At 38.4% G+C, this 14,672-nt stretch overlaps 1 protein-coding gene across 7 annotated transcripts in view; it reads right to left on the minus strand.

The window, feature by feature from the left end:
* The window catches only part of cdh23 (cadherin-related 23), a 306,221-nt gene extending 303,637 nt beyond the window's left edge, over positions 1-2,584 (minus strand). For all 7 annotated transcript variants that reach the window (XM_034292848.1, XM_034292850.1, XM_020047355.3 and 4 more), the window contains exon 1: positions 2,241-2,584. The gene's annotated coding sequence lies outside the window, so the exon portion shown is untranslated. The remainder of the gene's footprint in view (positions 1-2,240) is intronic.
* Positions 2,585-14,672: the final 12,088 nt, after the last annotated feature.

A 14,672-nucleotide genomic window follows, 5' to 3' on the forward strand; every position in this document is an offset into this window, starting at 1 on the left:
GTGGAAGTTAGGCTACAGTTAGTATTCAGTGAGTCTTGTCAGTCCCTCTACGCTGGTAGGACTATCCCTCCTTCCATCCTCCCTCCCATTGCCATTTGGAAAGCAATGTGGAGTCACAGTATCTGCAATACACTACTCCTATATCCCTCATATTGCATTTCGTCTGGGCTTGTCAATCACAGAGCCTGTCAGATATGAGCCGCTTCATTTCAAATCTTTTTTTTTTCTTTTTTTTCTCGTATTCAGAGTGGATGCAGTGAGAGTGACAGACACTCCGAAAGAAACTGACTGTATCAGAGCTTTGCGGTTTCCACACTGCATAAAAACCTAAGCAAATGAGAGGGACCCAATGAAGTAATTCACCACTAGCCACTGTTTTTTTTCCTCCATCCCTCCCTCATTTCTAAGATTAACAGGAATACTCTGAATAGCGTCTGTGTGTGTCTCTGCGTGCATGCATGCGGATACTACTATATTAGTACTCACAAGTATAATAACCTGTGGAAAATCATGACTAGTGAGGACATTTTGCCTGTCCTCAATTAAATACATAGCTTTTTGAGGGTTAAGGTTAGGGTTGTAATGTGGTTTAAGGAGTTAAGGGTAGGGGTTAGAACAGATTAAACAGAAAATATTTTAGTGGAAATAATGTGTGATCCTAAAGAAGTGTGTTTCCTACTGTAAACAACAGGGCAATAATTATCCCAAAACATGTTCCTGTCCCCATTGTGAAAAAGACATCCATAGTTTAAGGATAATTTCCCAAAATGAAAAAAATGGGATCAGGGTTAGAAAGGGGAATATCAAATAAAATATATTTTATAAAGCCCTTTTCGCATCAGCAGTTGTCACAAGGTGCTAATACAAATACCCAAACTAAAACCCCAAACAGCGATCAACAAAAATGTATGCACAGTGGGTAGAAAACCACAGTGGGTACAAAAAGTCCTAATACAATCAGAAACTACAGAAAGAAATGTAGAGTGGAGCTAGACTTTGAGGGGTTGCAGTCCTTCAGCTGGTGCCATGTTAGGCTTTATCAATTAGGTTTAGGGTTTGGGCTAGGTTAAGTTTAGTCATGTTGGGTTATTTAGGTTAACAGTAGGTTGAGGTTAGGATTAGGAAATATAGGATTTTAAAGGGCAACTGACTTTGGGGTCCCCATTTAGATTGCTAAGTAAACATGTGTGTATGTAAATATAATGTAGAATATTGTTAGAGATCATTGTCAACTCAGATTATATTGGCCCCTCAATACCAATAATAATCCTTGGAATTCCAGCTCCACTTCCAGTATTGCAAAAGTGCACAGGTTCTGATACACATATATAAGAGATAAGACATTTTGCATGCTTAGTATATTGACACCTGTGGTTTATTGCTGTCTTGAGGATATTTTCATTCTCGACTACTCCATTACACATCATTTTGATTTATCATAATTCACCCACCAATATACATTGAGTGAAGATATCCTTTCCTTACACCAAACAGCTAATATTATCATATCACTAGATAGCACCAGGACCTCATGGCCCTTGGCAACCCTGGAGTTAGCTCATTTGACACATTACCGCACTAGTGGAGCTGAACAGAGACAAGAGGCAGATACAGTGGAAGCTTAACCTCGCACGTTGACCGCACGGCAGTCAGTTCAGGTGACAACATGAATAAATAACCGCGAGAGCGCGACACGGCGCTTCCCAGCAGGTGTCCTTTTTGGATCTCCGGAGCTACCTGAGAAGTCCGAGCAACTGATACCACTAAGCTCCCTTCGCAAGACGTATTTTCTTTTGGTTATTTAGTTACGCTCACCGTAAAACCAATCTTTTCAAGTCTCTGAAATAAACTAGGAATCAATATGTAATTTATAGCCTATACCCTTGTCCATGACACCATATTTGAAATAAACCAGCCAAATAGGCTAGGCTGATGTTTTTCTAATACGTTTGTAATAAGTTTTAAAACTGATTACCAATGTTGCAAAACCTACCGTCGAAGCCTATTGGTAAAGGCAACATATCGACCGAAAAGTGTAAATAGGAAAATAGCATGAGATACGCAGCGCAGTTGGTTAGTTAAAAAAACTAACCTATACCAATCGGTGACGTGACACAGCCCAGAAAAAAACACAAGTGTCAGTTACATCACTTACTTACTTGCTTACACACTAATTTCTTCAACTTAATTTCATCCCGAAATATTAAGAAACAGTAAAATCACAATCTAATCTTACCTACCTCGTCTGTTTCCGTCAGGGGGCAAGTGCCTTGAGATTCGTTTGACGGTCTTGTCCTGCTGTGATGCTTACGAAGTAAAGGCTATAGGTAGGCTGGCTCTTTGCGCACCTCTCTTTCCCCCTCTCTCTTTTTCTCCCTTTCCTTCTGTTTCTTTCTATCACTGTTTCTCTCCGTTACGTCTCTCCTTGTTTCCTTATCACGATAATACTTTGTCATTTACAGTCGAACATTCTTCTTAATCTCCGGTATTAGCACTGGCTCTCTACTTCAACTTCCACTCACCATCAAAGTCAACAGCAAATTCCGACAGTATAGATTCCTTGTTTCTCTTGCACTTAACCTTGGCAATTTTCCTGCTCCAGTTCCTTGTTTTGGTTCTCTCCGTGATGTAGCAGTAAAGATAATGTAACTGAACGACTAGAATGACGTGCAATAGGTAACCAATAGGTCTACCTGGCTGAAATATGGAAATCGTAGTTGGCTATCATTTAATTTAACTTAGTGGTCAAATTGTTGACAATGAATTTAACACAGTCATAGCTTATATCATTTTTTTAGATTATATAATAGCTTATATTATGTTATTATGGGGGACTAATATTAGGTCTTGTTGGTCTACTGTATACATGGTAAGGGTGTTAACCACCCCCCAAAAAAGTGTACTAATTTGACCGTGTTTTCAAGTCTCTTCATTAAGAAATACAGCTGTCATGACTGAAAGCAAAGAAGAGGTGTATTTCACTTGTGGTTTGATGTGGCTGTATAGAAGTATGTTGTAATGGGAACATGACAACGTTATTCTTTGTGCCCCCTTTCTTTGTCTCCTTCTGACAATCTATTGAATAAGAAAGTCAAAGGTCTCTTCCCATGACCAAGGAGAGACAAGAGAACACATTAACTAATAAAATGAGATCTACGATTTGCATGTTTGTTCTCCAATTAGCTTGAACATACATGACTGAGTACTGCCTGCTATGGGCATGTGGGCATCCTGGACATGATCTTTACCACTTTCTGTGACATGTCACTATATCATCTCACAAAAAAATCTCTTTTGGACAACACTGACTATTAAAGCAGGTATACTTTTCTTTTTCTGTTTATACTCTAAAAAGCAAAGGTTATTGAAGGAACGTTATGGGTTCTTCATATTTAAACAGTAGATAAGCCCCTATAAGTCATTCAAGAATAATAAAAACTCTTAACAGTTCTACGGAACCATTAGAAAACCAAACCCACACAGTTGTTTAAAAGCTTACTCGAGGAACCATTAAAACCATTTAAAAAATGTGTCAAAGAACTTAGAGAGGTTGCCTTAGCAGAAGTAATGGAACGCTGTTCCGGAACGCGGTTCCGGACCAAGACAAGCACTGCCTAGTGGGCTTAAAGTGTTGTATTTTGGCTTTAACAATGAATTTTAGAGAGACCAACCTGACATTCAATGCATGAAAACTATGGAGGCGTAGGGTAACCATAGTGCAGCGTGGTGCATTGCAACAGGATTGTTTCTCACCACGGTGAATCTTCAGATGCACCCTCAGGATCCCAAGGTCACGAAGACCATGACCATGTTCAGCACAGCAAAACAGCTTGACCCCTGTGTAAACAACCTTGTGTTCTATGAGGTGCGCAGCAGTCAGACTGAAGCACTTTTCACAATGCTCACACTTGAAAGGCTCGTCTCCTGTGTGCAGCCTTTCATCCACTCAGAACGCATTCAGGTGGCTGAATTATTGGTCACAGTCTGAGCAATGATAGGCTTTCTCTCCTGAGGTGCCCGTGGACTGGTGTCCTTAAGCATTGTACACGCTCACGCACATGTCACTATGTGTAGTGGTGTGACTACCTTCCTGTTTTTATTCTCTAGTGCACTGTGAGGTTCTGTACAAAACTCAAGCTCTTCTGATACAAAGCGCACACAAATGACTGAGGCCTACTGTGGCTCTTTTTGTGGTCTAACCATGCCCTCTTCTGGACAAAGCTTCTACAACACTCGGAGTGGGCTGCCACGAGTGTGAATCAATTTGTGCAATTTGAAAGCTCCCAAGAGACCGATGATGATGTCACTGAAATATTAGCAAATACCGAAGGATAATCAACTTTGCAACTATATTTTACTGTGCCCTTCTGTATTATACTGCACTCTACTGAACTATACTTAAGAAATAAGACAAGAGATTATGGTATGTGGTCAGTATACCTTTCTATATTTACCCTACATTAATGTATTCTCCGCTGTGTTGTACTATACTGTACAGGATTGTCCTGACAGGACCCAAAAAAGTGGACCAGACTATAAAGTAATGCATAAGTATTGACCACCCTAGGACTTTGACATTTTGATGTGTTGCAGATCTTTTATTGTCAGCAATTTGTTGTGTCAGCCGTTTTGTTATTATAATTATTTTATACAAATAATAAAGATAGCACTTATATGTTTTGATTAAATAAGTATTCTTCCCATTGAGTCAATACACCTTTGGCAGCATTAAGTATGATTCTTCTGAGGTTAGTCTATGAATGTTCATCTGCTTTTTTTTTTGAGTCTGCTTTTTTCTCTTATTCTTTCCAGATTTCTTAACCTTCATTCAGCGTGTTCAGGATCATGGTTAGAAAGCAATTTTTCAAAGTGTTGCCATAGATATTAGAACATATTTCCTGTAAGTCAAACTGACTGAACTCAACTGATTCAAACACATTAACTATCATTTTGGTTGGCATCTATGATGTAGATTTAGTCTGCTGTTATCTTCCTGCTGAAAAGGGAAGTCCTTCTGTCTGGAACCAAACAGACTAGATACGTTTTTCTGTAGGAGTTTGCCTGTGTAAATGTGCATCACATTCTTATCTCCCGAGTATTAGCAGATGTTAAGCAAGCAACCACCATGCTTTAAAAATAAGGAAGCAGTTACTCAGTATTCCTTTAAATTATTTTAGCAATCTTGCTATATTTATATGTATATTTTGTATATTTTATTTGTATTTCTTTTCAAACTATTGCTAATTGAAGCTTAATTTCAATATAGTGGATTCAACTTTTCCCCCCTCAAATCAATAAAAAAACAAACATCTTTGCTGTTGTAATATCACTTGTGACATTAAGATGATGACATCTCTGAGCAATTTCCTTCCTGTCCTGCAGCTCACTTCCTGTCCTACAGCGTAATTAGTAAATTTACCATGCTGAAAGACATTAAATGCCTGAAGCATTATTGTTAATCAAAACCATCACTGCTCTTCCTTTTAAGACTTTAGCTTAAAGCGGCCTTTAGCTTAAACAAATACTTAGACCAATATCTCATTGTATTTACTCTATCAGTTACTGAATCTGACTTTTTGGTCAGTCATCATGAGCATTTTCTTTTACATGAATGGTCATCATTTCCTTAGTTCCACCTTAGCCGTCAAGAATTTGAAAGGAGTTCTGGCTATACTTATGGGTTTGCTACCCTCTGCTGGTTTCTTGTATATCTACATCTGTCAATTTCCCCTGATCATTGTCTAAGGTAGCAGCACATACATTAAGGGAAAACATTGGTGGCCGATTTGCAATGCTGTTCCTTTATCTGGGTTCATAAGCCTTTATCTGGGCTCATAATTGAATCCAATAAATAAAATATTTGGCGACACGGCACCTAGCTAATGGCTTCCTAGCTGTCCTTTGGAATACTCTAATGCCAGTGCGTGCATGGGGTGAAGAATACACTGTTTCACCGGGCATCTATTAATACACACAGTCATGTGGGCTCAGACTGAAAGAAACTCATATTAGTGGTGGGGGCTGATTGTATTCAAGGGTTGAATTGTCAAGAATCATTATATAAATTATGAGCTGTACTGATGAAGTGCATATTGCAATATGGCAACTATGCTAATGACTAAACAGGCTTTGTTAGGGTATATTGTAGAAGAGTACATTGTTCTCTCAGTTTGGCAATAGCATTCAGTGTCAGATGAAAGTAGTCTGTCCAATGACTGTATAAGAGAAAATCATTATTTTCAACATTTCGGCAAACTTCATCATTGACACAAACACATGATTTGTATTAATTAGAGGCCAAAGAAAGCAATTGGAAAAGCTTTCGCAAAGAAAATAGAACTTGAGATGGAGAAAAACTGTTTTAAAATGTTCTTCTATTTCAAAAATTCCAGTAGGTTCCATTATTCCATTCTGCTTGCTTACGTTTGATTTCATGTTAAATGTATACAGTCTTGTTATTGTTTTCTATTTATTCACTTGTTTTATTGTACGCTTTTGTGGTACACACAGGTAAAAATGCTTGGGATAGTCGAGTTCAGACAGAAGTACTTGTTTGAGGAACGTTACGTGGAAGCTTGAAAGGTGGAGGAGAGGAGGAAGAAGGTGAACAGAGGGTGAAAACGGATAAGGCTGGGCAAACAGTACAGAGGAAAGGTTGGAAAAGAGAAAGATGCTGTGTCATGGATTAATCAGACCGTGTGTGGGGTGCTGAAATCACCTTGACTGTGGGGGGGGGGGGGGGGGGGTGGAAAAAGGATTGCAGGAGATAAAAAGAGGCACCTCTGCGACGCCCCAGCAGGAGATTGAGAAGAAGAAGAGAGAGAAGCAGTGAACCATGACTGGGACCCCTGCAAATCCCTAGATACACACAGAGTACAATGAAACAGTACACTGTACTCTGGAAGAGCAGAGATATCCCTGGCAGACAGAAAACTAATTTAGCTGATATTTGAAATAGAGAGACATGTGTCAATGTAGCAAGCACGCTTCAGCTAAATAGACTGGATGTAGCCTGTCATCATATTTTCTTTACTCTAAATCCCCAGGGCGTGGAGCCTGTAAAGTGTGAGATTTAGTCAGTCAAGATGAAATACAAGCAGTAATTATTTCGATCATGACAGTGCCTCTTTCCTGAATGTGGCTCTCTGAAACCCTCATCCCACGAACGAACAAATGTTTAACATACAAAGACTAATGACTGGGGTCTACTTTAATAAACAACCATCGTATCAAAATGTTAACTTCTCTTCTTAAAACATTATTAGTTATGTAATTAATGTTATCTAAAAAAATATAACTGATTATTATTAATTTAGGAAAGTTACAGTTAATTTGCATATAGTGTAAAATGAAAATATAGACTTTTCTTGAATACAAATAGCAGCTTTTGTACCAACTACAATCCACATTAGTAGTTAAAAGCTTATTTACCATCCTTTGATTCTGGCATAATTTATTTTTCAGTAATTTCAAAAAAACATTATTTGTATAGTATTTATATGGTGAAACCAACCGGGGTCATTTTGACTCCAATATAAAATAATTAAGATTAGATTTGATTCAACTTTCTTTTCAATGAACATGTACAGGTACAGTACAACGAAATGCAGTTAGCATCTAACCAAAAGTGCAAATAGAAGTATGCAACATTTTTTACAAATGAAACAATAAAGACCAATATGTAAGTGGGATGTATAAATGTGCAATGAAGGCAAACTGAAGGTGCAAGTTAGCATGTGCAACTGAAATACTGGGATAGTAGCAATAAGGTTCCCGAGGTTGACATGTTCATTTACCAACTAAAAACATACATGTACCAATTGAAACCCCTTTATCAGTCCTTTCCAGCAGTACAAAGAGAGTAGTGCAACAAAGTCCCTGAGAGGCAGTACTAAGAGGTGTGTGGGTGAGTATGGTCTGTGCTGGGTCAAAGAGTTCAGCAGGGTTACAGTAGCTGGAAATAAACTGTTCCTGAGCCTGCTGGTGGGGAATAAAGAGACCGGTACCGCCTGCCTGATGGTTGTAAAAATCTGCTGTATCTGTCTCCTTCAAAATGACTGACAGAGTGCCCCCCTGATGGTTTCTGATAGTTTCAGTTATGACCTATGGGAAACATGAACTCAAATATTTCCTTTTATTAAAACTGCATAGGCGAAATTCTGTGCTTTTGACTGGGTCCTCCGAGGACTCCTATACATTGGTATTTAAAAGAATTATTTAAACTGAATTAAAAGCAAACTGAAAACAATAATCTGAAGTCATTAGGAACAAATTGATTGACTTGTCATGAAAAATTGGAATGATAGAATAAATCACCTGTGAGATATGACAAAAAGTACACCTCTGGGGTCTGCGGGCAGGGATGGGCAGTATTTATGATACATGTATTTCAAATATGTATTTCAAATACAAAATAAGATTTTGTCATTTGTATTTGATAGGGTTGGTGAAAATGGCATCGTATTTTATTGACAACCCCCAAAAAGGGAATGGTTTTGCAGGTGGTGGCCACAGACAATTGCTCTCTCTATATCCTTCCTGACTGATTCTTCTCTAGTTTTGTGTTTTGCTAGTGTCCTTATCACTACTGGTAGCATAAGGTGGTACCTGCAGCCCATTCAGGTTGCATAGGTAGTCCAGCTCCTCCAGAATGGCACATCTATACATGCCATCACAATAAGTTTTGCTGTGTTTCCCAGTACAGTCTCAAGAGTATGAAGGAGATACCAGGAGATAGGCCATAACACAAGGAGAGCTGGACAGGGCCATAGAAGGGCATCAACACAGAAGCAGGTCCGGTATCTGCTCCTGTGTGTGAGGAGGAACAGGAGGAGCACTGCCAGAGCCCTACAAAATAAACTCCAGCGAGCTACTGGTGTACATGTTTCTGACCAAACGGTCAGAAACAGACTCCATGAGGGTGACATGAGGGCCGGATGTCCTCTAGTGGGTCATGTCCTCACAGTCCAGCACTATGCAGCTCGATTGGCATTCGCCAGAGAACACCAGAATTGTCAGGTCCACCATTGGTGGTTAGGGGTAGCGTTATGCTGCCTGCAACATCATCCAGCATCATTGGCGGTGGGTCAGTGATGGTCTGTGGAGGCATATCCTTGGAGGGTTGCACAGACCTCCACGTGCTAGCCAACGGTACCCTGACTGCTGTTAGGTACCGGGATGAACTCGTCAGACCCATCGTCAGACCTTACGCTGGTGCAGTGGGCCCTGGGTTCCTCCTGGTCCAGGACAATGTCCGGCCTCATGTGGCCAGAGTGTGTAGGCAGTTCCTGGATGACGAAGGCATTGATGCTATTGACTGGCCCTCACATTCCCCAGACCTGAATCCAATTGAGAACCTCTGGGACGTTATGTATCGATGCATCCGATGCCACCAAGTAGTGGAGCAGACTGTCCAGGAGCTCACTGATTTCCCGATCCAGGTCTGGGTGGAGATACCCCAGGACAGCACCTACCGTCACATCAGGAGCATGTCAAGATGTTGTCAGGAGTGAATACAGGCACGTGGGGGCAATACGCAGTACTGAGTCACAAAATGAGTAACTGTGATGAAATTCATGCAAGTTGGAACAGCCTGTGATTTCAATTGTTTACTTAGATTTTCAGGGTGAGTTTGAACCCAGCCCTGAATCGGTTGGTGTTTTTGGTCGTTATGTTCAAGTCAAGTTCAGTTCACTTTGTTCTCAATTAATTACACCATGTCCAATAAAGATTTTGATCTTTAATACATTTCTTTAATTGAGACTCGATATGTGTTCGATAATTATTCCCTTAATTATTGTGAGCAGTGTATTTATAATTAACAATCACATGTTTTATTAAATAGAAACTAGTTGCTATGAATAAAGGTGCCATCAGTTGTATTCTTATGAATTACTTGTTTTTGTCAATGAGTCAGTGTTGCTGATGCAAAGTAGGCCCTTCATTACCAAACACCAATAACTAAATTAGGATACAATTATGAGTCATTAGCGAACTGTTAGTTAAACATTAAACTGTTGGTTACTTTAAAACTAACCTTGATCTGGGTGATCACAGGGATGTGTGAATATTTGATCAGAGAAAAGCTGTTGCTATGAAACATTTTCTACTTAATCAACCGAGTCAGTGTTCTGGTGAAGGCATAGATCAAACAGGCCGATAGAGGGAAGGTTAGCAAAATGATTTAATGCTCCCTTGTAAAAGTATTTTTAAAATACAAAAATACAGTAGTTTATTTTGATACGTGGTGTGGCTGCTGTATTTTATATTTTATTTTGATACATTTTAAATTAAGGTATTTGGTATTTTATTTTAAAATACATTTTGATGTATCTTTGTCTGCAGGTACCCCATTCGGTAGGATGAGGGTTAATGGTCCTTTCTTAGGGCCTGAAGAGATGTTTTGCTATGCTAATATTGTGGTAGGATGAGGAGATATATGTGATGAGGTAATATCTGTAGTAGGGCAAGACATTGTTTTTTCCTTGTCTGGATTCTCTGAGTAAAGTGAATCCATGTGTGGGTTTTAATAGCAATTTAAATGGTGATCCAAAAGGTACAACATGCTGTTGTACTTCTGTCATCTATTTACATGTTCTCCCAATGTAATAATGACCGATTTGCAATTATTGCCTTGCCTTGCTGCAACAATTCCATAGCAGGCACAATGTCATGTAGGATTGAGATATTTCCTCCTAGCACTCGTCAAGCCACATTTTTACGCATTGCTCATTCAACCATGCCATTTTCACTGGCACACACCCTGTGAAGAGTCCGTCAGGCTGGTATATGACAACATGAGGACCAAAGAATTGTCAATGGAACTCAAGCACCTAAAACAATATCTGGGTGAATAAAAATTTTGAAACAATATAATTCACTATTGTATTATTACTAGAGATATACAAGCCTGTTTCCCAAAAAAAGTTGGGAAGCTGCATAAAATGTAAATAAAAACAGAATGCTATGACTTGCAAATCACTTTAACCCTATTTTCAATATACAGTATATACAAAATACTAATTCAACACATCAAATGTTGAAACAGAGACACTGTTTCTTGAAAAATATATGCCCACTTTGAATTTGATGCCAGCAACACATTTCAAAAACACATTTCAAAAGGCAACAAAAGACTGGAAAATATGCTAAAAAATGAAACCTGGTAGAATATCACACAACTAATTAGGTCAGATGGCAACAGGCCTGTAACATGATTGGGTATTAAATGTTAATTCCACAGAGGATGAGTCTGTCAGAAGTGAGGATGAGGAAAGTTTCACCACTCTGTGAAAGATCGCATGAAATTTGGGGATCTCATCTACGGTAGATAATATCATTAAAAGATTCAGAGAATCCAGAGAAATCTCTATATGCAAGGAGCCAGGCCTAAAAACAAAATTGGATGGCCGTGATCTTCGGGCCCTCGGGCAGCACTGCATTAAAAAAGACATGATTCTGCATGGGCTGAGGAAGACTTCCGAAAACCGATATCTGAACACAGTATGTCGCTCCACCAACAAATGCAAGTTAAAACGCTACCATGCAAAGAAGAAAACATATATAACTCCAGAACCGCGGCCGCCTTCTCTGGGCCCGAGCTCATTTTAGATGGACTAAGGGGAAGTGGAAAACTGTACTGTGGTCAGACAAATCAAAGTTTTACATTATTTTTGGGAATCATGGGCACTGCATTTTCCAGACTAAAGGGGAGAAGGGCCATCTCGCTCCTTATCAGCACACAGTTAAAAAGACAGCGTCCGTGATTGTATGGGGGTGCATAAGAATGGGAATACATTTCACTTTCAAAACTACAGTAACTGGTCTCCTAAGTTCCTTAACACTTACAGAGTATTGTTCAAAGGAGAGGTGATGCAACACAGTGGTAAACATGCCCCAGACAAACCTTTTTTTTTAACATGTTGGTGGCATCAAATTCAAAATGGGAATATATTTTTCCAAAAACAATAAAATGTCTCAGTTTCAACATTTGATATGTTGTCTTTGTACTATTTTCAATTAAATATAGAGATACATCTGTTTTTATTAGCATTTTACACAGCGTCCCAACATTTTTGGAAACAGGGTTCTTCACAGAACCTAGTTGAGGAAGAAACGTGAAGCAGCATCCCAGAAACAAAAAATTTGTTTAGTAATTCATTTAGTGAAGGCATGGTATTTTATTTCTGTATTCCCAAGTAAATTAACACATTCCCATTCCTTCAGAGGTTTCTATTGTCGTCATCCATCTGTAAATAGGTGGTCCTATAAAATGTGGTATTTGGAAAAAAACACACAGTAAAACCAACTAAACGGGTCACAGAAAGCAATGCAGCCAGAAAGCTGACATCAAATGTCTTTCTTTTGCCATGACCCAACTCTGCTATGTGCTGGTTTTGTTTTTAAAAAGCTAGAAGTCACATATGACATTCTCACCCACTTTAAAATAAGTATGTCCTTGAACTAAATCATGAACAAAAACTGCAAAACAAAGTCAGTTCTATTGCGATATTCAAAATTCAAGATTTTGTTCAGGGATTTTGTTTTATCACACAAATGTTTCATTGCTAACATTAGTAATTACTACATTAGGGTGGGGAGCGTCTGTCTTAACTATAAATGTCTTAAGTTAGATACGTACAGTATTGTCAAAATTGATATTTGTAATGTTATAAGGCAAAACACTATGAAAATCATCTTATGAATAACTAATAAATCATCCAAATGCTGTGCGAATAGTTATTCATAGCTTAATGTTTACAAATGAGGGAATATTAATAGCAGATAATGACCAACCTATTTATAAATGCCTTATAAATGGTTTCATTCTACACATAAGTAGATTAAAATGTGGAGAATATTATGTTTGTCAAAGTAGCCTGAAGAATATTTTAAGATCAGCTATGCATATTGGGCACAGATCATCTATTCTGAAATACTTCATGAATAAATGTATGGACCATTAACACCAGGTGCCAATTATTTTCTGATTTGGAAAGCACAAGAGGTGTCACTGACTAAATCAGGTGCCATTTTACATTATTTTACTGGGTGTCCTACAGTGGACTTGAAACAAGTGCCATGAAACATACCTTTAAATAAAAGTGTTGTCCTGATGCTTTCAACAAAATAATTCATTTTGGGAAAATGAAGCTGCATGCAAGCGCAATCTTTTTGAGTACTGACCCGTTAAACACCTTTTTCTCATCTAAATGTGCAGCTTTTTTTTTCACTCCCACTGAACTTTTGGGAGGATGTGATGGTCGTCATTTTATTTTCTTCAAAGGAATTAATTTAAACAGAGCATTTTCAAATGGAGGGAAAAAAGAACAGAGCATTTTTTTTTTTTAGACATAACTGTCTCTCCATTTCTTGCAGTCTCCTTCCCCTCACAAAAACACTCAAACATTTTATCTCCCGGCTCTGGCCATTCTCCTTCACCTCTCCCTAATTGTCTTTTACACTCTCTTTCCAATTCCCTTCATTATCCAAACTCAAGCATTCCTTCTTTAATGAAAGTAGGAAACACAAGCGGACCATCGTAAAACACGTCTCATTAGGTTTAAATACACTGACAAGAACATACAAGGACTGTTAAAATCTCAATAGCTTGTCAGACTGTCTTTGCATCTGCATGCAGAGATTTGTCATTGATTTATGACTGCTTTAAATTGATGCTGCACACAGAAGTTGGAGAGAGAGAAGGAGACAGATGGGTTGAATGATAAATTACTACTACATGAAAATGTAATATGAACGTCAAAGCTGACCTTTAACAAGAAGTGGGGATTCATCACTGGACCATATTAGGACCTGCACTGCACTATTAATTAGAGAATAATACTTTCTTTTTTAGTGATCCTGTTGCCTAATAATAGAATGCAATAATTTTTTGAGTGGAAAATTAGAGACATATGACAATAACTTCCCTGCTTAGTTGATTGCAAACATTCCCCGAAACACTAGTGTGATAGTTAAATAACATCTCACCTTACTTGCTATATTTTTATATTTTCAAAAATTATCTTTTTTCAAACTTTAGGAAAAGTTAGATGTTACATTTCTCTTTATCTGGTACAAAATGTTCCAAAAAAGCTGAAAAGGAAAGATTTGCATGAGGAACAGAAGCGTTCAATTTGGAGTGGACTCTTAATTTTAACCCTTCTGTTCCTCACTCAAAACCTTCCTTTTCGACTTTTTAGGAAAGGAAAGAAAAAGGTGCAGTGGTCTCTTACATTTTTCCGGAGCTGTATAACCTGAAAACAAAAAGCAGAATTTAAGACCTTTTTTATTTTTGCTTTCTGGGTACAAAAAGGTGCCCAGAAAGCACTGTAGTCCAGGAAGCAGGGCGCTGACATCTTTACTTTTCTCACATTCTAACCTGGCCATGTGCTTGCACCACAGCATCTATTTTCCACAGAAGAGATCAACCATGCCTCAATGCTGAATCATTCATTTCCACCTAACATGCAAGTAGTCACACCTGTTTCAATAGCTACCACATCTAGTTTAGTTATGTGCAGTGTTCATTTAGGCACCTTTTATTTTAGTTAGTCTAGTCTAGTCAAATGTCTTGGGAATCAAACCGAAATATTAAAACTAAATATTTATGGTAGCAAAACCACAACCCTGATATTACAAACGCAAAGGGGTAGTTTAAGTGTACACTGACA

This window comes from Esox lucius, chromosome 6 (assembly GCF_011004845.1).
Source record: "Esox lucius isolate fEsoLuc1 chromosome 6, fEsoLuc1.pri, whole genome shotgun sequence".
Taxonomy (NCBI): domain Eukaryota; kingdom Metazoa; phylum Chordata; class Actinopteri; order Esociformes; family Esocidae; genus Esox; species Esox lucius.